At 44.2% G+C, this 24,628-nt stretch overlaps 1 protein-coding gene across 10 annotated transcripts in view; it reads left to right on the top strand.

Annotated features, from left to right (window-relative positions):
* Positions 1-24,628, top strand: part of RAI2 (retinoic acid induced 2) — a 388,924-nt gene that overhangs the window by 261,694 nt on the left and 102,602 nt on the right. The gene's annotated exons all lie outside the window — the stretch shown is intronic.

The following is a 24,628-nucleotide window of genomic DNA, read 5'->3' as shown; positions in this document are numbered from 1 at the left end:
CGCTCTAAGAATTCATTCTCCTTTGAAATGAGGATAATTTACATTGATATGCACCTAAAACTCATGAGCCACAGTGGAAAGATGGGGCTTTTCATCTCGTGTCATTCATCAGAGCAATAAACAACAAATACATTTTTGTCCGCTAGCTTGAAGAATAAGGACAAGAACTGTTATTGAACTGAATTGCATATTATTACACGATAGCCATTATCAACTTTTAGAAAAAGGACGTGGTTGTAGCTGGATACCTGGCTGTCCAGCCAGAGACTATGTTTCTCAGCCTCGGTGGCAGGAGTGTGAGACCACGTGACTCCATTTTTAAGCAATAAGAAAACAAAAGTGATGTGTGTAATGTCTGGGTCATGCTTTTAAAGGAAACGGTTCATCCTCCACTTGTTCTTTTCCCCTTCTTGTGGGTAAAAGTGAGGTTGTGATAGGTGATAGTGCAGTTTCAGTCTTAAAGATAAGGATAACACCTATATAGGGTTTTGTGGGGTTTATCTTTTAAGTGCACAAGCCAAGCAGGTGAAGTAGACAGGTGCGGGAGTGGTTAGAGTGTCTATTTGATAGGGAGGAAGCTGGAGTTCAGAGAAGCCAGATGTTTTTTGCTCAGTTGCATACCTTTGTGGACGTGGAGCCATATCCTGAACCCAGGCATTCTGACTCTGATTCCAGTGCTCCTTTTACCATAATATTGCCTCTTTGTCCTTGAAAACCTTGAGACATAGCCCTACATGTTCGTGAGAGAGAGATCTGCATCCATTGAAGATGGCTTAAGCATCCCCATCTAGCTCGTGTCCTCTCCTTTCCACCTCTTTCCGAACCCTCACCCCACAAACAACAAAGACGCAAAGCTCGGTAGAGCAGGGTTTTTTCAAAAAAATGATCGATGGCCTTGCTTAATATCAGAACTTTCAAGGGTGGGTGGGGAGGAGGAGTTGCAGAAGGAGGAATATTTTATCAACGACACTGTTTAGAATTGCCAGCACATGGGGTAATAAAAAGCAGAACAACTTTTAGTCAGTTTTATTATTGTTTTAAAATTCTCTACAGGCACTGAACCCCACATTACCTGTACCCTCTTTTTGCCTGTGCCTTGGACGGACCATTTCTGTCCCCCGCCCCTGCCATTGGTATGCTAGAAAATGATAGTAACGAAGGACAGCAAAATCATAAAATGTAAAATCCAACGACCTCTTGCCTTGCTCTCTTGGATGTGTATACATGTCCAGGAAATGGCTGGGATGTTTGTACCAGTTTTCACCCGTTAGGTTTATAAGAGCTTCTGTAAAGAAAAGGAAAGCTTGCCTGTTTCCTTGGGGTTTTCCCTCGCTCTTATCTCCATAGTTACAAGAGTTGGTTCTGTGCATTTTTTTTTTTTAAAGCTGGCATCTTGCCCAACTCAAATTGATTATAAAGGTTGGGAGGGACAGTGAAGATCTGCGCCTTGATTCCCGGTAAGTTGGCTGTTTAGAAAGATAGCATTGACAGCCGAAACAGCGTGCAGAGGGGAAGGCAAGTCTAGAGACTCCCTTGTTTATTATGGGGCTGCTGAACGACTCGCTGGGCTGTGCTCTTCCTTGGAGGAACAGAGAAAGATAAATGCCTAAATGCCTGCAGAAATCAGCAAAAGGTTCTTTCCTCAAAGGCTTTATAGTACGGTTGCCAGATTAAAGACAGGACACCAGTTAAACGTGCATTTCAGAAAAACAACAAATACTTTTTTTAGGATAAGTGTGTCCTAACTATAATGGAATATACTTCTACTCATAGATACAGGACACCCAGTTACGCTTGCATTTCAGAAGTGCAGATTTTAACAGGGCATCCTGTATTTTTACTTGGTAAATCTGACAGCCCTACTTGTAGAAATCTAACAAGATTTTATGAAATAGTCTCTTTCAATTCCGAATAGCCAATGCTGTTTTCCCCTTGGAGGATGATGCAGGCTGTTTGGTTGTCTATTTTGGTGGGGTGGGGGTATGCAGAGGAGATCAAGGGGAAAGAGACTGGACTGGAAGGCAGGAGACCGAGCTCTGAGTCCTGTACTAACAACTGGCCGTGTGAAGTTGGACAAGGCACTTCGCCTGTCTCAGCCCTGGTGTCCTAAAAGGAGGGGATTAAATGGTTCCTGTAAGGATAACACGATTTTATAGTCCTGTGTTCTTCCTCATGCCACAAATATTATGTTAGATTTCAGTTTCTCCAGAGATGATGTAGGTTGGTGCTGTCCAGTAGAAATAAACCACAAGCTGCACGTGTGGTTTTAGATTTTCTAAGTAGCCACATTATAAAAGTCAAAAGAAGCAGGTGAAATTAATTTTAATAATACACTTTATTTAACCAGTTATATTAACATATTGTCATTTCAATTTCGATATGTCATCAGTATAAAAATCACTAATGAGATTACATTCTTTCTGTGTACTAAGTCTTCAAAATCTGCTTTGGAGCCTTATGGCACAACTCAGTTTGGACTAGCCACATTGAAAGTACCAGTAGCCACATGTGGCTATTCTACAGCACAGGTATTGGTTAACTAAATAACTAAATAGATAGATAAATAAGTAAGTTTTAGAGAATTAGACAAATTCAAAAGAGAAATCTGTAGTGGGTTATTTAGAGAACTTAGGCTATTGGGGAACATATTCATAAGACTTTAAAAATTAATATACAAAAAATTAAAATTAAAATTAATATACAGTTGATCCTTCTTATTTATGGATTCCATATTTGTTAACTCACCTACTTGCTAAAATTTATCTGTAACCCTCAGAATCGATATATGTGGCACTTTTGTGGTCATTTGTGAGCAAAGCATGTGCACCAGGTGAGACATTTGAGTTGTCCAATGCACATGTTCCCACCTGGGATGGAATAAGGTGGTGCTTTGCCTTCTTGTATCAGCTCTCATACTAGCAGAAGGTCCTTTCTGTGGTCTGTTTAGTGCCATGGTTTTTGCATTTTTTGTGCCTTTTGTGGGTGATGTCGCTGTTCAAAACGACCCAAAAAGGAGAGAAAATGAGTGGGAAATATCAGAGAGGGAGACAGAGCATGAGAGACTCCTAACTCTGGAAAACGAACAAGGGGTGGTGGAAAGGGAGGTGGGTGGGGGGTGGGGGTGACTGGGTGATGGGCACTGAGGGGGGCACTTGATGGGATGAGCACTGGGTGTTATTCTATATGTTGGCAAATTGAACTCCAATAAAAAAAATTAAAAAATAAAACGGCCCCCAAGCATAGCGCTGAAGTGCAAGAAGGCTGAGCTGTGCCTCATGGAAAAAATATGTATGTTAGATAAGCTTCTTTCGGGCGTGAGTTAGAGTGCCATTCGCCATCAGTTCAATGTCAATGAGTCAACTATATATTAAATGAGGTGTCTTTAAACAGAAACACATATGAAACAAGGTTATGTATTGATCCAAAAATGTTGTGACCAGAGGTTCACACCTAGGGGTAATGGCTCAGTACTCACCCGTTCCGTGTTTGTGGAGACTTTATAGAACATAATTACCATGAATAACGAGAATCAACTGTACTTTGTTTTTTAGAATAGTTTTAGATTTATAAGAACATTGAACAGCTAGTATAAAGATTTTCTGTATACCCCCCTCCTGATCCCAGTTTTCCCCGTCATTGACATGTCACATTAGTGTGGTTCATTCATTACAATTAGTGAACCAATATCTATACATTATTACTAAGTAAAGTCCATAGTTTATTCATATTTCCGTAGCTTCTACTTAATGCCACTCTTCCAGATATCAAGATACCACATGACATTTAGTTGTCATATCTCCTTAGGCTCTTTTTGGCTGTGACAGTTTCTCAGATGTCCCTTCTTTTCGATGACTCGATGATTTGAGGAGTACTGGTTAGGTATGTTGTAGAATGCTCCCATACTGGGATTTGTCTGATCTTTTTCTCATGATTGGGCTCGAGTTATGGCTCTGGGGGGGAAGATCGCAGCATAAAGTGCCATTTTTATCGCATCATATTGAGGGTACATACTATCAGCATGACTGATGATATTGACCTTGGTCACCTGGCTGGAGTAGTTTGCCAGATTTTTCCACTGTAAAGTTAGTCTTTTTCCCCCTTTCCATACTGCCCTCTCTGGAAGGAAGTCATTATGGGTAGCCCACACCTAATGAGTAGGGAGTTGCGCTCCACGTCCTGGGGGGTGAATATCTACATAATTTATTTGGGGTTCTTCTGCATGGGAGATTGTCTCTTCTCCTTCATTTGTTAAGATATTCAATCATTTATTTATATCAGTAGGGACTCAGGGATATTCATTTTATTCTTTGTGTTATAATCTAATACTACTTTATATATTTTATAGCTCAAGTTGTTCCAGCTTTAGTGATTGGGAACTTTTTCGGTTGATTCTTGTGACCATTATCGTGTGTGTGTATGAAACAGAGAGAGAGAGAAGGAGGGATAGAGAGCATTTCCTTACTTTCTGGCACTACAAGATACTCCAGGCTCATTTTGTGTATTTCCTGCTCCAATCATAGAATCAACCATTTCTCCAAGGAGCCATGATTCCTTTTTTGCAGAGTAGTATTGGAAACCAGTATCTGGGAAGTAGGTTTGCTCATTATTACTGGGGTGTTGTTTCTTTTAGGACCTCTCAGCTGACATAGCAAAGAAATATAGGTGTGTATACTAATCCATACATTCATACATCTCTATGAATATTTCTGTATATATCCATCTGTATTATCTATATTAAGCTAAGACTAAATTCATATTGATGTCTCCAACTAATCCATTACCACATGGATCATTCTAGCCTCCTCCCCTTACTGATCTGTAAATTTCCACTCTAACAGTGAGAAACCTGCCTCCCACCATCTGCCATCCATTTACTTAATTGTTCAATTCCAGTGTACATGTATAGAGGTATTAGCTATACAGGAGTACCATAGGCTTTTATAAAGTAAATTTATTTCCGTCATAAAGCTGACATACGTTTAACAAAGAAAATAGGAAAACTAGATGCAAATAGAGAAAGAGCTTCAAAGGTAGGCCCCATCGCCCAAATACAACCCTTGCTGATATTTAGGGTTATTTCCTGCCCCCCTGCCTTCTCGCTGGCCCTTTAAATCAGCCAAACTCTCCCCACACCCCCTAAAACTGCTAGTGGCCATCTCTCAGGACCCTTCCTACTCCCCCTGCATGGTCTCTAACACCAGTCTCCACATCCAGAAGCTGAGCTGCTTACAGCCTTTGGACTTGATGCTTTCCTTGGCCTTTCTCAATTTGGCTGTCAGCCCTCTCAGGGACACCAGCATAGCCTTGCTTCACCTCTTGAAATGAGATACTGATTTGTTTCAGGCCCTAGTCCCTAGCCCCGATGCCCCAAGACCCAACCCCAGGCTAGTCCTGTTTCCAGTCTCTTTCTTACTTTTGGTTCATTTTTCATAGTTGTAGTCATGTTTAAGATATGATTTGGAATATTACTTTTTTCATCTTAATATTCTGTCATAAGTGTATTCCATGTTATTGCAGTTTCCTTGATCACCATTTTCCCATGTCAGTTTCATCAACAGGATTTACCTTTTAAAAAAAAAAAAAAAACAAAACCATATCCTATTAGAAATGTGAGCAGTCCCAATTTCCAGCTATTGTAAGTCACCTGGAAATGACACCTTAGAACCTTATAGCCTTTTCTGTATTTAGAACAAATAAGACACATTAGAATATATTTAGAGTCATCCCCCAGAACTGAGTTATGAAATCGAGCATTTGAAATTTTCAATGGATGTTAGTAAATTTCTTAAACATGTACGGTACTCATTTAACTCAGGGTTAGTGTCAAAAGACAAGGCCTCAGGTTTCCAGTCCCTAGCCCCATCGGGATGCCTCTGGGTATTCTTAGGAGAAACAGAAAGGACCCCCAGATCAGACCCAGTGAAGCAATTGTTTGGTTTTCTTTTTATATTATGACATGAATCCAGATATACTATGGACAAATCAGGGCCTTAAGACATTGTAGTTACAATAGTTGACATTTGTTGAGGGCTTCCTGGGTGACAGGCACTCTTCTGACAGTTTCACTGGTGTTAGATAATGCTGTTCTCACAACACTAAGATGGGGGATGCCTGGGTGGCTCAGCGATTGAGGGCATAATCCCGGGTCTGGGGATCAAGTCCTGCATCGGGCTCCCTGCATGGAGCCTGCTTCTCCCTCTGCCTGTGTCTCTGCCTCTCTCTCTCTCTCTCTCTCTCTCTCTCTCTGTATCTCTCATGAATAAATAAATAAAATATTTATTTTATTTTTTATATGTATATTTTTTATTGGAGTTCGATTTGCCAACATGTAGTATAACACCCAGTGCTCATCCCATCAAATAAAATATCTAAGAAAAAAACCCATTAAGAGGTAATATCTATTGGTCTCCATTTTACAGTTGCAAATACTGAGGCATAAGAGAAATTAAAGAACTTGCCCAGGTCATTTGGTTTGTACGTGGTAGAGACAGGATCTGAACTCAGGCACTCTAAGGCCAGAAGTCATTCTCTTAGTGCTTCTGCTGTGACTGTGTGAGATGAAAACTCTTCATAAAACAGTCACCTCAAGGGTGCCTGGGTGGCTCTGTTGGTTGAGTGTCTGCCTTCAGCTCAGGTCATGATCTCAGGATCCTGAGATTGGGCCCCACATCAGGCTCCCTGCTCAGTGGGGAGCCCTCTTCTCCCTCTGCCCCTCTCCCTGCACCTGCTCTTTCTCTCAAATAATAAAATCTCAAAAAAACAAAACAAAACAGTAGCCTCAGTGCTGTGTATTATTTTCTTGCTCCTAATACCAGCCCTATAAAGGGTACTCCCTTGTCATATTCTATGTGCCTTTTTTTTTTTTTTTTTAGTTTCCATTATAGAAAAACTTGTCTTATTTAAATGGGTCAAAGAACACTATGAATAAAGGTCACTTTCTTTATTGACGAGCTTTCCAAAAGAGAAATTTGCATTTATGCTGATTAAAACTCTATCACAGATACAGGTGATGGTTCAGTGTTCTAGCAAATAAGGAAGTCCAGGGTGCCAGGCTGAGCTCAGCAACTAACTCCGGGCTTTCCTTGCTCTTCAGGGACCAATCTCTCCCCACCATCTCGGGGATTCCTAGAAACAATCCCAAAAAAGGTGCATGACTCTAGAAAGTGTTTTCTTGTTTATAAAAAAAGATCAATTCCTTATATTTCTACATATAATGTCCAGGAGTTGTCCTTCCTATACAAGTAAGGGGATCTGGGAGCACCTGGGTGGCTCAGTGATTGAGCGTTTGCCTTTGGCTCCGGTTGTGATCCCTGGGTCCTGGGATCCAGTCCTGCATCAGGCTCCCTGGAGGGAGCCTACTTCTCCCTCTGCCTATGTCTCTGCCTCTCTTTTGGTGTCTCTCATGAATAAATAAATAAATCTTTAAAAAAAGAGAAGTAAATGGATCTGGTTGTAGTGGTCTTCAATAGCTGGAAAATGCAAAAGAGATGATTTTAAAGATGGCCTTTGAAAAGGTTAAGATTCCCTCCACCATCCCCGCCCTAACTGTGTTAGTTATGCTAACACTAGAGTGTCAGTAGAAGGAACCACTAGCTGTTTATTTCTCACTAATGTCAAGACCATTGCCAGGGCTCTTGCTCAGCAAGTGGCCTTCCATTGCCTCCCTCGGGGGCCCAAGGTCTCCCCCATCTTTAGCTAGGTCCAGAGCATCAGCGGATGGGGAAAGAGAGCCTGCAGAAGTCACCCTTGCTTCTTCACCACCTCAGCCCAGAGGTGCAAAGTGTATTTGCACTCGTATTCTGCTGGTAACCAGCAAAGGGCCACCCTCGAGAGTGTGAGAGATGGCCTCCCTGGCTAGGCAGCTGCTTCCAGCCACACCTCAATGTCACGGAGGCAAAGGCCAGTCCTGATGGCTAGCTCATCGGCTCTGTCATGAGAACCCTAGATGGGATGAGTTCCGGGTCCTCAGGATGCTAAAGCCAGCAGGAAAGGTGGAGGATGATGCTCTGTGGAAGGGTAGAGCACTGACCCCACACTCTGTGGAGCTGTGCCACATGGCCCTGGGCTGTCACTGGCTACTGAAGTGCAAGGAGAGCTGTCTTTCTGAGCACTGGACGCAGAGATCCTGGGGAAATCACAGTCCTTGATGGTTTGACTCTAAAGTGAGCACGAAATAAGAAAAGTAACGAGGCACGTGGAACAAAGGAGTGGAGGCGGGGCTGTGGGGTGGTTTATCCATGGACACTGACTTAGTTAAGGAACAGAGAAACTGCCTGATGTTATAGAACAAAACAAAACCAAAAAAGCCAGATGCTCTAACTGCGTGGCCTTGTGTCTGACATTTGGCCACTCTGGGGCTTAGTTTATGCAAAAATGATGATGCGGCCCGATTGTTTCCAAAGCATCTTCTGTGATCCTCTGACCTATGAACTATAGAATGGTAACAAGCACTTCCAGAGCTCTGAGAAGAGCCTCCTGTTACATATCTTGATCTGGCTGATGGTTACACAGTTGTGTTTACTTTGTAAACACTCACTGAGCTGTACACTTATGATTTGTGCACTTGTCTTTATGGATGTTGTCCTTCAATTTTAAAAGTTTACAAAGGAAAAAAAAAGCCCTTGTCACTTTATCTACCCCTCTTCAAATAAGGAGCATAACATGGTTTTCAAAGTCCAATTCAGGCCATGAGACGTGCACAGGATGGCGATATCCTTTGCTGGGCATGTCCCCAAGATCTTTCCCCCCTGCACTCAGTGTCTCTGGATGGGGAAAAGACAACTACCTACTTCAAATGCACTCAGACTTTTCTAGAATCCCTGATTCTCATAGACATGAAGTCCAGGGAAGGAGGAAAAAGGTGAAACGTGGCCGTAATCTTTACGCCCACTGGCTGCTTTTCAGTGTCTCTTGGTAGGATCTTTAGCAGGTCCCCCTGAGTGCTGGACATGTCACATCTCTGGCCATCAGCCACACGTTGAAGGCCCCTCTGAATGGTCTATGTCTTCAGGCAGTTCCTTAGAGGTCATCCTTCTGCCACCACGCGACCTCATCTTCAGACCACACCAGACTGGGCAGCGATGGACACATGTCCAAGGAGCAGCAAATCTATAGGTGACCAGAAGCCAAGAGGTAGGCTGGCGTTAAAGTTCCACATAAATAGAGATGACAGAGATTAACTGGCAAGACCTGATCATCCTGGGGAGCTTGGAGTGTTACAGATACAGAGTCGGGCAGGTGGGTAAGAGCAGAAGAGGAAAGGTGCCCAAGAGAAGGTAGGCAGAAAAGCCTTGAGGAGGAAGAGTCCTGAGCGATCGTGACCACGAACAAGCTTGGCATAGGCAGAAGCCAAGAGATGAGCAGGCTAGAAGGTGAGGTGGCTGATTGGCAGGAGCAGGCACAGAAATCCCAAGGAGGAGGACGCACAGCCCAGAGAAGGCGGCCGTGAAGCCTGAGCCCCGGTGAGGAGGCCCCACATCTCCACTCAGGCCACCTTGAGGCCCCAGGTACTGCCCCTCTTGCTCTTGCTTCTTGGTGTAAGCACAAGAGTGAGATTGCTGTCACCGTTGTTGAGTCTCTCAGTTCCCACATCCATACAGTAGGCATAATAATGCCTACTTCTCAGCATTTTATGGAGTTTAAATCAGTGGATTCATGTAAAACACTTAGCATGGTGCTTCCCACATACCAGGTGCTCGAGAAACATTAGTGACATTCATGGTGAAAATGTTGATGAATTTCACATGCGATCTTAAGCCCACAAGACCCAAGGCATCAGAGTGACTCTGTTACCCTCATGCCAAAGGCCTGATTATTTTAACTGGTATTTTTAATTCCAAAGTATGCAGATCAATATTAATTCAATTCTGGCCTTCCCTCTACTCATAACTTGGCTTTGGAACACAGTCTGGTTTCCTCTCTTGGGGCTGTGCTCTAAAAGAGGTGTTTCCTGTCATTGCTATTAGTGGCATCACTGTCATCTGAAGGGAACCTGTGGATGTTTTAGGCACTAGAGAAATCACGGTAATCTAGAAGCATTAGGAACCTTGCAGCAAGCCTGACCCAAGCAGTAAGGAAGGAAGGCATGCTAAGTATGCCGACGTGAACTTGGAATGCAAAAGTAACTCTTAAGACGAATGGTAAACTGGAAAATGTGTGCTCAGCCGGCACAGCATTCTTTTTTTTTTTTTTTAAGATTTTATTTATTTATTCATGAGAGACACAGAGAGAGAGAGAGGCAGAGACACAGGTAGAGAGAGAGGCAGGCTCCATGCAGGGATCCTGATGTGGGATTCGATCCTGGGACTCCGGGATCACGCCCTAGGCCGAAGGCAGGTGCTAAACCGCTGAGCTCCCCAAGGATCTCCCCAGCACAGCATTCTATTTATTTTTAATAAATTAATTTTTTATTGGCGTTCAATTTACCAACATACAGAATAACACCCAGTGCTCATCCCCGGCACAGCATTCTAATACGTGCCCTCCTCACCGGAAGCCCTGCTACCTTGGAGCCTGCCCAAACGTTCAGTTGTGGGGACCTCTGGGAGCACCCAGAGGTCGGATTTCTTTTCCGACTCAGAAACAAGGCCTTGGGTACAGAGAGCTGATCTGGGAACCTGAGGAACCCCCGGAGGGGAGCAAGCAAGTAAAACACGAAGGGAGGGCAGCCAGTAGAGTGGGTTCCAGGCACTGGTCGCCCTGGGCAGCCAGTGTCCAACCCCTGGCACTCCTGGCCTGCCACGTAAGAGGGCCGTGCGGATTTCCAGGGCCAGAAAAGGTCCAGAAATGCAAGTTCTGGCAAGTGATGTCAGGCTGCGGTCCCCTGAAGCTCTAGGGACCGGGAGAGGCAGGCAAAACCCCGACAGGGCCTGCTACCCCAGCCCGGGCCTCCCCCCAAGATGTGGCTATGTCTGCGCTTCCGGGGATCAGATGCTCGTCTTACAAGCCATCCTGACAACCTGCACTTTGTCATTTTGCAAATCATTTGGGTTGATGATAATGGTTCTCCTAAAATGGTGATTACGTTTTCCTGGAAATCAGCACAGGTTTGTTTATCTGCCACTTGCGTGTTGCAGCACAGAGCACATGCGGATCTTGAACATGTTGGAAAAGCAGTCCAGAGACCTAGCACAAGTCTGTTCACAGACCTGCCCAGAGGACACCAAATGCTATGTTATTTCCTCCTCTCGACTGCATGTCACCAACAAAAGAACCCTACATGCTGGAAGTGATGCCTTTCAGAGATCTTGCAGCAGGCTGCCGACGTGAGATTTATGTCATTGGAAGGTCTGGCAGCCTTTCTGCAGCGTGTCAGTGGCACGGGTGAATACTCAGGATGGGGAAGGTTGCTATTTTAATTTACATGCTATTGCTACCCGTTTTGGCTGGCTTACCCAGAATGCCCCAGATACCTATTTGAATGGGAAGTGTTCCATATTTGTAAGACAGACCATCTTGTGGAAATTGGTGTTTTGTCACTCTCCGGAACAGTGTGAAGTTAGGAAAATGGCTTGTGTGTCTTGTTTGTGTTATAAAATTCCAGCATTTTTTTTCTCCATCTTTCTTTCTTATCAACATTTTTCTCAAGGGATCTCACAAAAGCCAAAAGGATCCTTTTAGCCATTTTTTTTCAGAACCATCCAACGTGAAAAATAAAACCTTCTGTTATGCCTTAATTATTGTTTGCAAAAACTCTGAGTAGCTTCATGCCATGATTTCTATATACTATTGAAATTGCTTGGTAGAAATGTGAAAGCCTTCAAAAATCATTCTGAGAATTTCTTCTTTTTATTTTTCTCTTGGAATATTGATGTATTGAACAAAAGTGGTCCTTCGTCCAAGGCCCAATATTATGGTGTTATTTGCTGTAGATATTTATTTTTAAAAGCCATATAGTTTCTTTTATATCCTAACAATTATTTTGCAACTTATTTCTATGCATTATTGAGTTATCACATTTTTCAACTTCATTTTTAGGTGATGAATTTTGTTTATAGAACTCTCAAATTGCCATGTATAATATACATGCATATTTAAAATGATAGAGCGAAGCATTCAAAATTCCGACAAGAATCTCGTATAATTGCAGTGGTGTAATATAATATAATGCGATAAAAATGCAATTTATCCCAAGGACATATTTGGCAGAATGCAAAGGTCACTGTTTTTTGACCCTAATTTTCAAGCTTCTGTCTGACATTTACATTGTATATCATTAAGAGCATACACAAGTATATCATGTCTTTTTGAAACTAATTTTACATAAATTATGTGTCTCTATGATTTGTTTGCATAATGGGGTCTTCAGTCTATATTAGGAATGTCACATAGACTAGCCCCCTGCCATCACAAAAATGTTGGAAGTAAATCAGAGGAAAGAGAAGTTGGAGAGTTCTTCTGAGACATTCTAAAAAGAATCAACAGAGGACTTTTTCCAGCAATAAAACAGACTGAGCTCATGATAAGACCTCTCTTCTATTACTAATATGTAGAAATGCTGAAATAATTTATCTCCAGAATTTAAATACACACATGGGCTCAGAAAAGGATAAGAGAAATCCCCAAGTGCCAGACCGGAAGAAAGGAATCAAAGTCAGAGCACTAAGACCAAACAGTTACTCCAGGAGCATGAAGATTTCATCTCAGATAGACTCTAAAAAGGGGGCATGGCAAGCTTGCTAGGGAAACAAGCCTGGCCAAAGAAGAATTCACAAATAAAAGATTACAGTTGTATAGAATAATGCACTCGTTGTGAGGGACACTTAGACAATTCAGCAGACAAGAGAATAAGCACCCCAAGTTGGATATTGTAGAATAATCTTAAAGACACTATAAGTCTATTTTAAGTAGTTGAAGATATAAAAGGGAGAACCAAAGTGAAAACCCAAAATACTGGGAAAAAAGACCGGAGAAATTTGAAAATCAAATAGAGTTTCTACTGATGAAAAATAGAGTCAGAAATTAGTGGACAGGTTAAACAGCAGTGTAGACAACGGCAAAAGAAACTTAGTGAGTTAGATGGTACATGTGAGGAAATTACCCCACAGATGGCAGAGTGGGAGAGAGAGAGAAGAGAAATGAACTATGAAAGTAATTCGGAGCAAGTTCCAACATATGTCTAATCAAAGTTGCAGAATGTAAAATCAAAGGGAAATGGGGGAGAAGCAATATCCCAAGAGACAGTGACTGAACACTTTCTGGGGGCTGGAAAAAGACATGAGTTTTTAGACTAAACAAAGCCTATCTTGTCCCAAGCAAGATCACTTAAAGTAAATCCACACCTAGAAAAATGTGGTAAATCTACACAGCACTCCAGTAAAGGAGAAAATCTCAAAGCCGGAGGGGAAAGGAAAAAAAACAGCCTGCAAAGGAACCATACAGGTTATAATTCAGTCACATGACCAAACCTAACTGCAAACACAGCTGGGAAATGCAGTCAGGCCATGTGTCCGAGAAGATGGCAACGTGGCTTTCAGAGACCAGATGCCATCTCTGGCACAGTGTAATTATCACCTTCTGAGCTCAGACCTATGGAAGAAGAAGGACGCTCCTGGGAGATGAAGCCTTTCTAACTATTCTCCAATCACACTACACAAAGCACTGGAATTTTCTTCTCTGATATTATCTCAGCTTTACTATTGTAAATGGCAGGGAAAGGAACCCCCCCCCATCTTGATCGAATATAACATGTTCTAGAAATGAATCTTGTCCAACTTAAACTCACAGAGAAGAGTCATCATTTGGGATTGTTTCTCAAACACTGAGCTAGGCACTCATAGAATAATAAACTTAAGAAGATCTCGGTGAATAGCCCAGGTTAGCCCCTGACCAATGCATTGAGTCACGAAGGTCTCATTTGCATGTGGCACTTAACAGAAATTCAGCAAAAGCCGGTTGAATGCATTCACTGATTCTTGCACTCAACAAACATTTATTAGATGGCTACATTGAACCATTGTTCTAGATCTGCGCTGTCCAATGGAATAGCCATTAGTCGCATGTGGCTATTTAAATTTAAAATAACTAAAATTAGAAATTCAGGTCTTCAGTCACACTGGCCACATTTCAAGTGCTCAGTAGAAACATGTGGCTAGTGGCTGCCACATTGGACAGCACAGGTATGGAGTCTTTCCATTGTCACAGAAAGTTCTGTTGAAAGTACAGTAGTGAACAAACAGACACACTTCCCATCTCCATGAAGCCTAAATGCCATGTCAGATGGTGATAAGTTCATGGAGAAAAGTTAAGCAAGAGTGCAAAATAGGGAGTGGGAGTGGGGGAGTGGGGGGTAGTAGTTGTGATTTTAAATACGGTGGTCTAGGAAGGTCTCTCTGAAAGGATGACTGTGTTCGTTCACGTAATGCTGATATAACAAATAAGCCCTCAGATCTCAGTGACTAAACCCAAGAGTTTACTCCTTGCTCCAATCACTGGGTTGTGAGGAGGGAGCATAGAATCATTAGGTGGAATCTGTTCTATGTGGTCATTTGGGGCCATAGACTAACGGAGACTCTGCTGCCCACAGCACAGAGCTTCCAAAGCTGCTCTGGCCGTGAACATCAAGTCAGCAGGTGGGAGAAAAGAAATAAATGGAGCATCCTTGAAGAGGTTTCTCTGGTCTCGTGGGTAGGCCTGGAAATGGGGTAATCATGTTCACGGACATTCGCTTCCCCAAGCTCAGCCAGGTGCAGGTGGCCGAGCTAGTTTGCCAGTACTGAGGGATTTCCTGAGATGTGGGGCTTTTAAGAGTCCCCAAACCAGGGAAGTTCCAGGCATACCGGGATGACTTGGTCATCTTAGCACATATGCTTACCTAGATGCACCTATTGCACTGCCAATAATTCCGCACAATGGATGGGGGCATAAATTTTGGTGGGCTGCTGCCTGCCATAGTAACAGCTCCCTCAAAGAACTGAGGGAGCCAGCATGCGATATGGGGGCAGGGGAGAAGAGTTTAGCAAATACAAAGGCCCTGAGGCCAGAGTGTATCTGGCATAGAGGAGGAAAATCAAGGGGGGCACTGTGGCTGGAATAGGAATAGGGAGGGGAGGTAGGATATCCCAGGGGTATCTTTTCAGGTTCCCTCTTGAAGTGTGGTTGTTCACTTCCATCCAACTGGCCATAATTTGTTTCTAAAGAAATGATGAAGATCTTGGCTAACTCCTTTGCTAAAACCCACTTACACAGGCTTAATAGTTTGATAGCCCTATCAAAAAATTTACCTGGCGTGAGCTAATAAGGCTTAAGCTTGGAGGTCTCACATGCAGAGACCCCTAACAAGCCCCAGGAAGCGGCCCTGGCAACATGTTCACCTGTCATGTGTTTTTGCAAAATTTGCAAAACTAAGGCATTCTAACCACATTCGGTTAAGTTTTCTGTGCCAAGTTCTATTTCTCCTCTGTCATACATCTACCCTCCACCTGGCTGAGTTTGGGCTGGGTGAATGCCGGTGAACATGATTACTCCGTTTCCAGCCCTGCCCCACAGACCAGAGAAACCTTTTCAACGATATTCCATTTTTTTTCTTTTCTCCCACTTACTAACTTGATGTTGACACCCAGAGCAACTTTGGAAGCTCTGTGCTGTGGGCGGCAGAGCCTCCTTCAAATCTGGTGGCACTGAAGTGGTCACAGACATTTTTGAGATCAGAGTTGAGGGTGCACTTAATCTACTCTCAGTGGGAAGTATTTATGTGGCTCACAGTGACTTGTGTGTATAGTTAATTTATTGTTAGCCATCCCGATACAAGAGTGGCTCTGGAATCCTGCTTATTTTCTGTGTCAACACATGGTGGCGTGGGGACAAAGGCTCCCCTAGCCATACTGGGATACCAACTGGGCTGACATCACCACGTACCGAAGACATGTGGGTAGTGGAGGAGGAAGAAGGTCTGGAAAGTATACAGCGTGATGTTGTGGAAAATTCTTCCATCGACAGACACAAGTGGAAGATTCAGTTCTCATTGATGCCTAATCAAAATGGAAGTTCTCCTGGCAGGGATACACTTGGTGTGCTGGGTTGAATAGTGTCCCCCAAAACTCATGTCCACCTGCAGCCTCATAACACCGATCTTACTTGGAAATAGGTCCTGGAAGATGTAATCAAGTTAAGATGAAGTCACACTGGATTAAGGTGGGCCCTGATCCAAGGGCTGGTGTCCTTACAGAGGAGAGGGCACACGGAGACACAGGGAAGGATCGAGGCAGAGGCCGGGGTGATGCTGCCACAGGCCAAGAAATGCTAGGAGCCCTGAAGAGCTGGAAGAGGCAAGGAAGGATTTTCCCCTCCAACCTTTGGAGGGAGCACAGTCCTGCTGACACCTCGATTTGGGACTTCTGGCCTCCGGAACTGTGAGAGAATACACTTCTCTCATATCAGGCCACCCAGTTTGTGGTCATTTGCTATGGCAGCAATAGGAAACTAATACACTTAATAAATCCAGCATTTATAATTACAAGCATATACTATGTTTTTTTCTTTGATTAACTGGAATAGAAATAGAAGTCCCCTGCCTGTGTACACAGACTTACAGCAATATTCTAAGCAGTAAGAGCATGTGTGTGACATTATATGCTGTAGGCATCCCAGCTAGCAATAATAAAAAGACAATTTGGAGGGGGGATAAAAGTTTTATTATTTTATTTTATTTTTTATTTTTTGGTTTATTTTTTTATTGGAGTTTGATTTGCCAACATATAGCATAACACCCAGTGCTCATCCCGTCAAGTGCCCCCCTCAGTGCCCGTCACCCAGTCACCCCAACCCCCTGCCCACCTCCCCTTCCACCACCCCTTGTTCATTTCCCAGAGTTAGGAGTCTCTCCTGTTCTGTCTCCCTCACTGATATTTCCCACTCATTTTCTCTCCTTTCCCCTTTATTCCCTTTCACTATTTTTTATATTCCCCAAATGAATAAGACCATATAATGTTTGTCCTTCTCCGATTGACTTATTTACTCAGCATAATACCCTCCAGTTCCATCCTCGTTGAAGCAAATGGTGGGCATTCGTCGTTTCTAATGGCTGAGGAATATTCCATTGTATCCATAGACCACAGCTTCTTTATCCATTCATCTTTCGATGGACACCGAGGCTCCTTCCACAGTTTGGCTATCGTGGCCATTGCTGCTATAAACATCGGGGTGCAGGTGTCCCGGCGACTCACTGCATCTGTATCTTTGGGGTAAATCCCCAGCAGTGCAATTGCTGGGTCGTAGGGCAGATCTATTTTTAACTCTTGGAGGAACCTCCACACAGTTTTCCAGAGTGGCTGCACCAGTTCACGTTCCCACCAACAGTGCAAGAGGGTTCCCCTTTCTCCACATCCTCTCCAACATTTGTTGTTTCCTGCCTTGTTAATTTTCCCCATTCTCCCTGGTGTGAGGTGGTATCTCATTGTGGTTTTGATTTGTATTTCCCTGATGGCCGGTGATGCGGAGCATTTTCTCATGTGCTTGTTGGCCATGTGTATGTCTTCCTCTGTGAGATTTCTGTTCATGTCTTTTGCCCATTTCACGATTGGATTGTTTCTTTCTTGGGTGTTGAGTTTGATAAGTTCTTTATAGATCTTGGATACTAGCCTTTATCTGATAGGTCATTTGCAAATATCTTCTCCCATTCTGTAGGTTGTCTTTGAGTTTTGTGGACTGTTTCTTTTGCTGTGCAGAAGCTTTTTATCTTGATGAAGTCCCAATAGTTCATTTTTGCTTTTGTTTCTCTTGCTTTCATGGATGAATCTTGCAAGAAGTTACTGTGGCCAAGTTCAAAAAGGGTGTTGCCTGTGTTCTCCTCTAGGATTTTGATGGAATCTCGTCTCACATTTAGATCTTTCATCCATTTTGAGTTTATCTTTGTGTTTGGTGTAAGAGAGTGGTCTAGTTTCATTCTTCTGCATGTGGCTGTCCAATTTTCCCAGCACCATTTATTGAAGAGACTGTCTTTCTTCCAGTGAATAGTCTTTCCTCCTTTGTCGAATATTAGTTGACCATAAAGTTGAGGGTCCACTTCTGGATTCTCTATTCTGTTCCATTGATCTATGTGTCTGTTTTTGTGCCAGTACCACACTGTCCTCATGCCACAGCTTTGTAGTACAACCTGAAATCTGGCATTGTGATGCCCCCAGCTATGGTTTTCTTTTTTAATATTCCCCTGGCTATTTGGGGTCTTTTCTAATTCCACACAAATCTTAAGATGATTTGTTCCAACTCTCTGAAGAAAGTCAATGGTATTTTGATAGGGATTGCATCGAACGTGTATATTGCCCTGGGGAGCATTGACATTTTCACAATATTAATTTTTCCAATCCATGAGCATGGAATATTTTTCCAACTCTTTGTGTCTTCCTCAATTTCTTTCAGAAGTGTTCTATAGTTTTGAGGGTATAGATCCTTTACCTCTTTGGTTAGGTTTATTCCTAGGTATCTTATGCTTTTGGGTGCAATTGTAAAGGGGATTGATTCCTTAATTTCTCTTTCTTCAGTCTCATTGTTGGAGTAAAAAGACAAAGTTTGATCAGCCATTATGGAGGTGAGGTTGAATTATTTCTATTGTTTCTGTAGAAAATTATATTGTGAAATTATATTTTAAAATCTTTACTAAGATTTTATTTATTTATTCATGAGAGACAGAGAGAGAGGCAGAGATGCAGGCAGAGGGAGAAGCAGGTTCCGAGCAGGGAGCCCGATGTGGGACTTGATCCCAAGACTCCAGGATCACACCCTGAGCCAAAGGGAGATGCTCAACTGCTGAGCCACACAGGTGTCCCAATATTGTAAAATTATTGTCACATGAAATGTTATCAGATTATCTAGCCAGAAAAAAGGAAAAAGTATTATAAATATATTTCAGGAAGCTAATTCATACAAAATACTGTCATTTTATGATTTTTGTTTGGGAGCTTTGTCATTCTTTTTATTTGAAATTTAAAGTTTGGGGGATCCCTGGGTGGCTTAGCGGTTTAGTGTGTGCCTTTGGCCCAGGGCGTGATCCTGGAGTCCCGGGATCGAGTCCCACATCGGGCTTCTGCATGGAGCCTGCTTCTCCCTCTGCCTGTGTCTCTGCCTCTCTCTCTCTCTCTCTGTCTCTCATGAATAAATAAAATATTTAAAAAAAAAGAAATTTAAAGTTTGCTGCAAGTTTTGCTCTTTTGTTAATTTTGTCATTTTGTATGATTTATTTTTTAAAAAAGTAGGCTCCATGCCCAGAGTGGAACCCAATTCAGGGCTTGAACTCACGACCCTGAAATCATGACCTGAGCTGAGATCAAGAGTCGGATGCTTAACCAACTGAGCCAGCCAGATGCCCCTATTTTGTCTGATTTTTCAGAGAGCTCCCTCCCACCAAATTCTGCAAAGCTTCAGGCCTCACAAAGCCTGGTCTGTCTTTGGGCCTGAAAAACTGACTGCAAGGGAATTTTGCATCAGCATCTGTTCACTGCATGATTTTCAGAAGTCTCCGGGCAAGTTAAGCCCTCTGGAAGTTTGTATCATAAGTGAACCCAGTAATCTCTAGATTTACAGCTATCGTGCACCAACAGGATTTTCATGAGGCAGTGAAAACAACTCTAAATTTGCTTGTGCTTCTTGTGCTTCCTACACAGCAGTTCGAATGGCATCTTGGGCGGAACAGAAATTTGCTGTTCCAGATGGTCCCGTGCACCACAGACTGTTTGGCATCCCTGGCCCCCACCCACTAGATGCCAGCAACAGGCTCTAGTCTTTGACGATTAGAAGCATCCTCAAACATCTCCACATTTCCCCTAGGCTTGTTGTCAGGGGACAAGTACTGTTCCCATTGAGAACCACTGCTGCAGCAGATGGCCCTGAGACATTCTCTGCAAATCCCATTTTATCAGATTACAGTTAAATTAGAATTTAATGCGAGGGCAAAGCTGCTTGCTTTGTGCCTCACTCGCGGGGCAGACCCTCCTCAGCTTTTGCAGATCAGCCCCTTTCCCCCACAGCTTAGCCTGGGAAACATCTTGATAAAGCTCTCCATGAGATGCTGACACCTACTGAAACACTGGTTCTCAAATGAGCATGATTTTGCTCCCCACCCCCCTTGGGGGTATTTGGCAATGTCTGGAGATATTTTTGGTTGCAACAACAAGGGAGTGTGTGCTGCTAGCATCTAGTAAGTGGAGGCCAGGGCTGCTGCTGAGCATCGTACAATGCACAAGACAGCTCCCATGGCAAAGGATGATCCAGCCTATAATATCACTCATGTCAAGGCTCAGAAACCCTGATCTAGACATTATACAGATCCTTGAAATAGTCTATGTAAGACTCACTTTTTTAAAAAAATCAAAATCTCTTTTGATGTAGTTGAGACTTTGTGTCCACCAAGTCCTAAGGTTTTCGACGAGGCTGACTTGCTTGGGAACCATAAGCGGTGTGCATGGGGGCAGTCCGGTCACCCCCGAATCATTGGGAATCCTCTGGCTTTGTTCCCCATCCCTTTTCCACATCTGTCAGGCTGTCCCCAGCCCTTCTTAGATCTGGCGGGGTTTACCTGAGCCCCCGGGGAGTCCTGGCCTCCCCTGGCCTCTCTCGGCGATGGTGATACAGCCCGTCTATAAACAGCCCGTTTTCTTCTTGGGTACACAGGAATCACCTTTCGCAGCCTCTCTTGCCATTCGCTTGAGGGCCATGTGACAAAGCGCTGGCCCATGAAATGTGGGAGGAAATGACGCATGCCCTCTTCCTGGCTGGCCTGACGCTGGGGTAGCAGAAAGGGCATCCAGAAGGGCCCTGTTGAGGGAAGCCAACAGGAACCATATGCTGGCTAGTGAGCCCACCAGCAGAGGGGGGCAAGGGGCAGAGCGACCTCAGGGCTGAGGGCTGCAAGCTGAACCTGAGGCTGGAGGCTGTACAGAGTCACAGCGGGACTTGAGGAGGACACACAGCACGTGTAAGAGCCAGGAGGGAGGCAACGGGGCCCTGAGTAGCGGAGCGCCACAGCTCTGGGAGGTGCCAACTGGATACGCCAGCAGCAGAGACAGCAGGGTGAACGGGGGCAAATGGACAGGGACATCATTGCTACTGAGGCGTGCAAGGGCCCAAAGCATGTCGTGGGGGCACAGCAGGTCTCTGACTTCTGCCCACACCCCTGTCCCTTGAGGATGCTGGCTAGAGCTCAGAGAGGGACTTTTCTCAGATATTCCCCTAAGTTTTTATTTTTAAGCTTGCTTCACATTAAGAAAAGTTGAAAAAGTGATATAGTCATCCCCTGTAAACTCTTCACCAAGACTCACCTAACATTTCTCCATCTAAGATTTCTAACATTAAGCATCATTCTCTCTCTCTCTCTTGCGACTCTGTTCCCTTCTCCTCTCTCTCCCTCCCTCCCTCCTTTTGCTAAAACCTTTGCAAGTTAAGCAGCATAATGTGTGTTATAATCCACTCCTCTCGTTAATCTTTGTGATGGTTAATTTTATGTGTCAACTTGACTGGGCGAAGGGATGTCCAGACAGCTGGTAAAACATTATTTCTGGGTGTGTTTGTGAAGGTGTTTCTGGAAGGGATTAGCATTTGAATCAGTAGATTGAATGAAGAAGAGCTGTCCTCACTACTGTGGCTGGGTATCATCTAATCCCCTGAGGACCTGAAGAGAACAAAAAGGCTGAAGAAGGGTATTTGCTGTCTCTGTTTAAGGTGAGACATCCATATTCTCCTGCCCTCAGACATTAGTGCTCCTGGTTCTGGCCTTTTAGACTCAGACCAGTACTTACTCCACTGGGCCTCCCTGGTTCTCAGCCTTCACACTAGAACTGACCTACACCAGCTTTCCTGGGTCTCCAGCTTGGAGACATAGGTATGGGGTTTCTTGATCTTCATAACTGTGTGAGCCAATTCCTATAATAAATTTTCTCTCTCTCTCTCTTTCATCTATCTATCTATCTATCTATCTATCTATCTATCTATCTATCTATCCATCCATCCTGTTAGTTCTGTTTCTCTGGAGAACCCTGCCTAATATGCATTTTGGTACCAAGAGTAGTTCTAGGAGAACAGAATTTTAAGGGTGAATTTTCTGAGATGGTTCTGGGTTTCTGGAATTGGCTCTTTAACCTGATTAGATTTCAAGATGCTAATGACTCTGTTTCCAGCAGTAAAAAGAGAGAGGGTATAATTCTGTTACGTAGTGCCAACCCCCCTCCACAGTGGCTATGGCAGTTTTCGCTTTCACCAGCAGTGTGGGAGAGTGCCTGTTTTCCCACAGCCTTGCCAGCAAAGGGTTTCGTCAAGTCTGTGGGTTTTTGCCCAACGGATGGATGAGAAATGTAGCCTCAGTATAGTTTTAACTTATTATGAGTGAAGTTGAGCATATTTTCTTATATTTAAGAATCCTTTGGGGGCACCTGTATGGCTCAGTCAGTTATGCTCTGACTCTTGATTTGGGCTCAGGTCACAATCTCAGGGTTGAGACTGAGCCCTGCATCGGGCTCCCCGTTGGATGTGGAGCCTGTTTATGATTCTTCCTCTCGCTCTTCCCTCCCCCCCCATCAAGAAAGAATCATTTTTCATCTTTTTCTCCAGACTATTTATATTTGGCCATTTTAAAATTTTGCTTTTGGTCTTTTTCTTCTTGATTCTTAAGAGCTCTTTCTATATGTAAGGGAGATTAGCCCAGAAAGGGGCCTTTTTAAACTACAAGAGAAGTTTTAAAACTGGGAGACATGAAGACATGATTGATTGAAAAGTTGAATTTGCTCTGCCAGTAAGCAGGAGGGAACACGAAGACGATTAGGTCACACACAGAAAAATAAGTAAGATAGTTTTCTCTTTTCTTTTTTTTCACATAGAAGTCTAGTGTGAACAGAGCTGTGATGCGCTACATATGGCTAACACTCCAGAAGAATTTCAAATCAAATGGGCTTTCCCCCTGGACTTCCTTAAAGTGAGACCAGCTGCCAATGCATGTAGCCAATTTGCCAACCAGCTCCTTTTTAAAGAACAAGATGATGCTGTGATCTCAAAAAGAAAACCCTTAAAGAAGAAGACATAGTTCTGGTTTTTAAATACTGTAACTGGTGGCATGATTAGAGGATAGCTATTTTAGTATCCACGAAGCCAGGTGTTTCCTAACTAACAGTATCACACTCTTGGCCCTAATTTGAATTTGAGGGCGAATGTTTAAAGTAGAAAACAGCAATAGAAAACTGTGGAACTCAAATTATTGTCTCCAGATAAACATCTCGTTGTCACGATAACTTGAGTATGTTCTGAGTTCGGAGTTTGAACGTGGTCATACGGTGACTGCATGGCGTTCACTTTGAGGAGAAACGTAAAGGAGGGGAAAAGCAAGCAGGTGCCCAAAGGGAACACGTCTCGATGCTTCCCTCGAATCTGCCATGGCTGAGATGTTCTCCGAGAAGAGAGGCCTGAAGCTAGACAGGTCCTGGAGAGATTGTTTCAAATCCCACTCTCAGGCTTAGAGAGAGAGAGATGGCAACAGCCCAGGCCAGGGCCACAGGTGCCCGCCGAGGCACAGTGGCACCGAGTGACCCTCGCAGGGATGCTCCACAGGGTGTCCCAGCTGCCCTTTCCCAGAGGAAAGGTAAGTGGACAATCCAGACCGAGTGACAGTAGTGGTTTCCATGGAGTCATAGATAAAATCTGATCAGAGTGAGGTCAAAAAAGAGGATGGCAATTTGAGGTGCAAAAGGGAGTAAATATGTTAGGGCCATCTGAGGCATCGGATGCGGAATTCGGGGATGTCTGTGTGTTTTGAAGTTTTGGAGCTTTTATGGACCATGTGTTTGTAAGCTGGGGCAGCTTTTCTAGTACAGACAGGGAAATTGAGGAGCGGGTGGCTGGCCCAGGGGTTGAGGAGGCAAGTGGGTGGGTGGGACAGGTGGTCCGAAAGGCCCTGTGCATGGTTTAATGCTCCGTCGTTGCCCTCGGGAGATTCTTGGTAATGTTACTTCTGCAGATAAAGTCCAGGGGAACTCGGGAGCAGGTGCCAGGGGCTCACACACAGTCCTGCCTTCTCCACCTCCCCAGGACAGGTTCTTTGCCACCTGCTCCCCAGCCGCTGGTGCCCCAGGACCCACCTGGCCTCCCCTGGCCCCGACCCCCCGCCCTGGACCTCTACCCAGAGAGCAGCCGGGTGGCAGTAGGGGGAGAAGGGGAGGAGAGGCCTGATTTGTGCTGTCAGCATCCACACCCAGAGGGGCTCTGTGAGCTCAGGTGTGCACACCCCGGGGAGGTTCGGGGGGGCTGTGGTGGTAGCCACCTTGGCCCAGGGTTGGCATTGCCATGGCCCATGCAGGGCCTAGCAGAGGCTGTACCCTGGTGGAGACAAGCCTCTTATGCACCCTGAATCCAGGTACCTAGTGTGCTCTGGTGCACAGGTTCAAAGATCCCGGAGGGTCATCCATCTGCTGTGGACTGGGGAGACACCCCTGTGAGAGGTGGGACTCGACTTGGTCATAGCTCAGCCCAGTGTGGGTGCGGCGGCTTGGCGAGGTGGCTGGTGGGAGGGGGAACCAGCAGCCGGCAGGCCTCAGCGTGTGCAGGAAAATGTATGCTAATAACTTAAACCTTTCATTTTTCCTTATCTAGCCTGACATTAAATAGCAAATAAAAGCCCCATGACAAGTCAAGAGACAGACTGAGAAAGAAAGGAAAA

The sequence above is a fragment of the Canis lupus genome, chromosome X (assembly GCF_011100685.1).
Source record: "Canis lupus familiaris isolate Mischka breed German Shepherd chromosome X, alternate assembly UU_Cfam_GSD_1.0, whole genome shotgun sequence".
NCBI lineage: Eukaryota > Metazoa > Chordata > Mammalia > Carnivora > Canidae > Canis > Canis lupus.
Note: the sequence above shows the minus strand (reverse complement) of the source record. Positions and strands in the feature narration are given on the sequence as shown.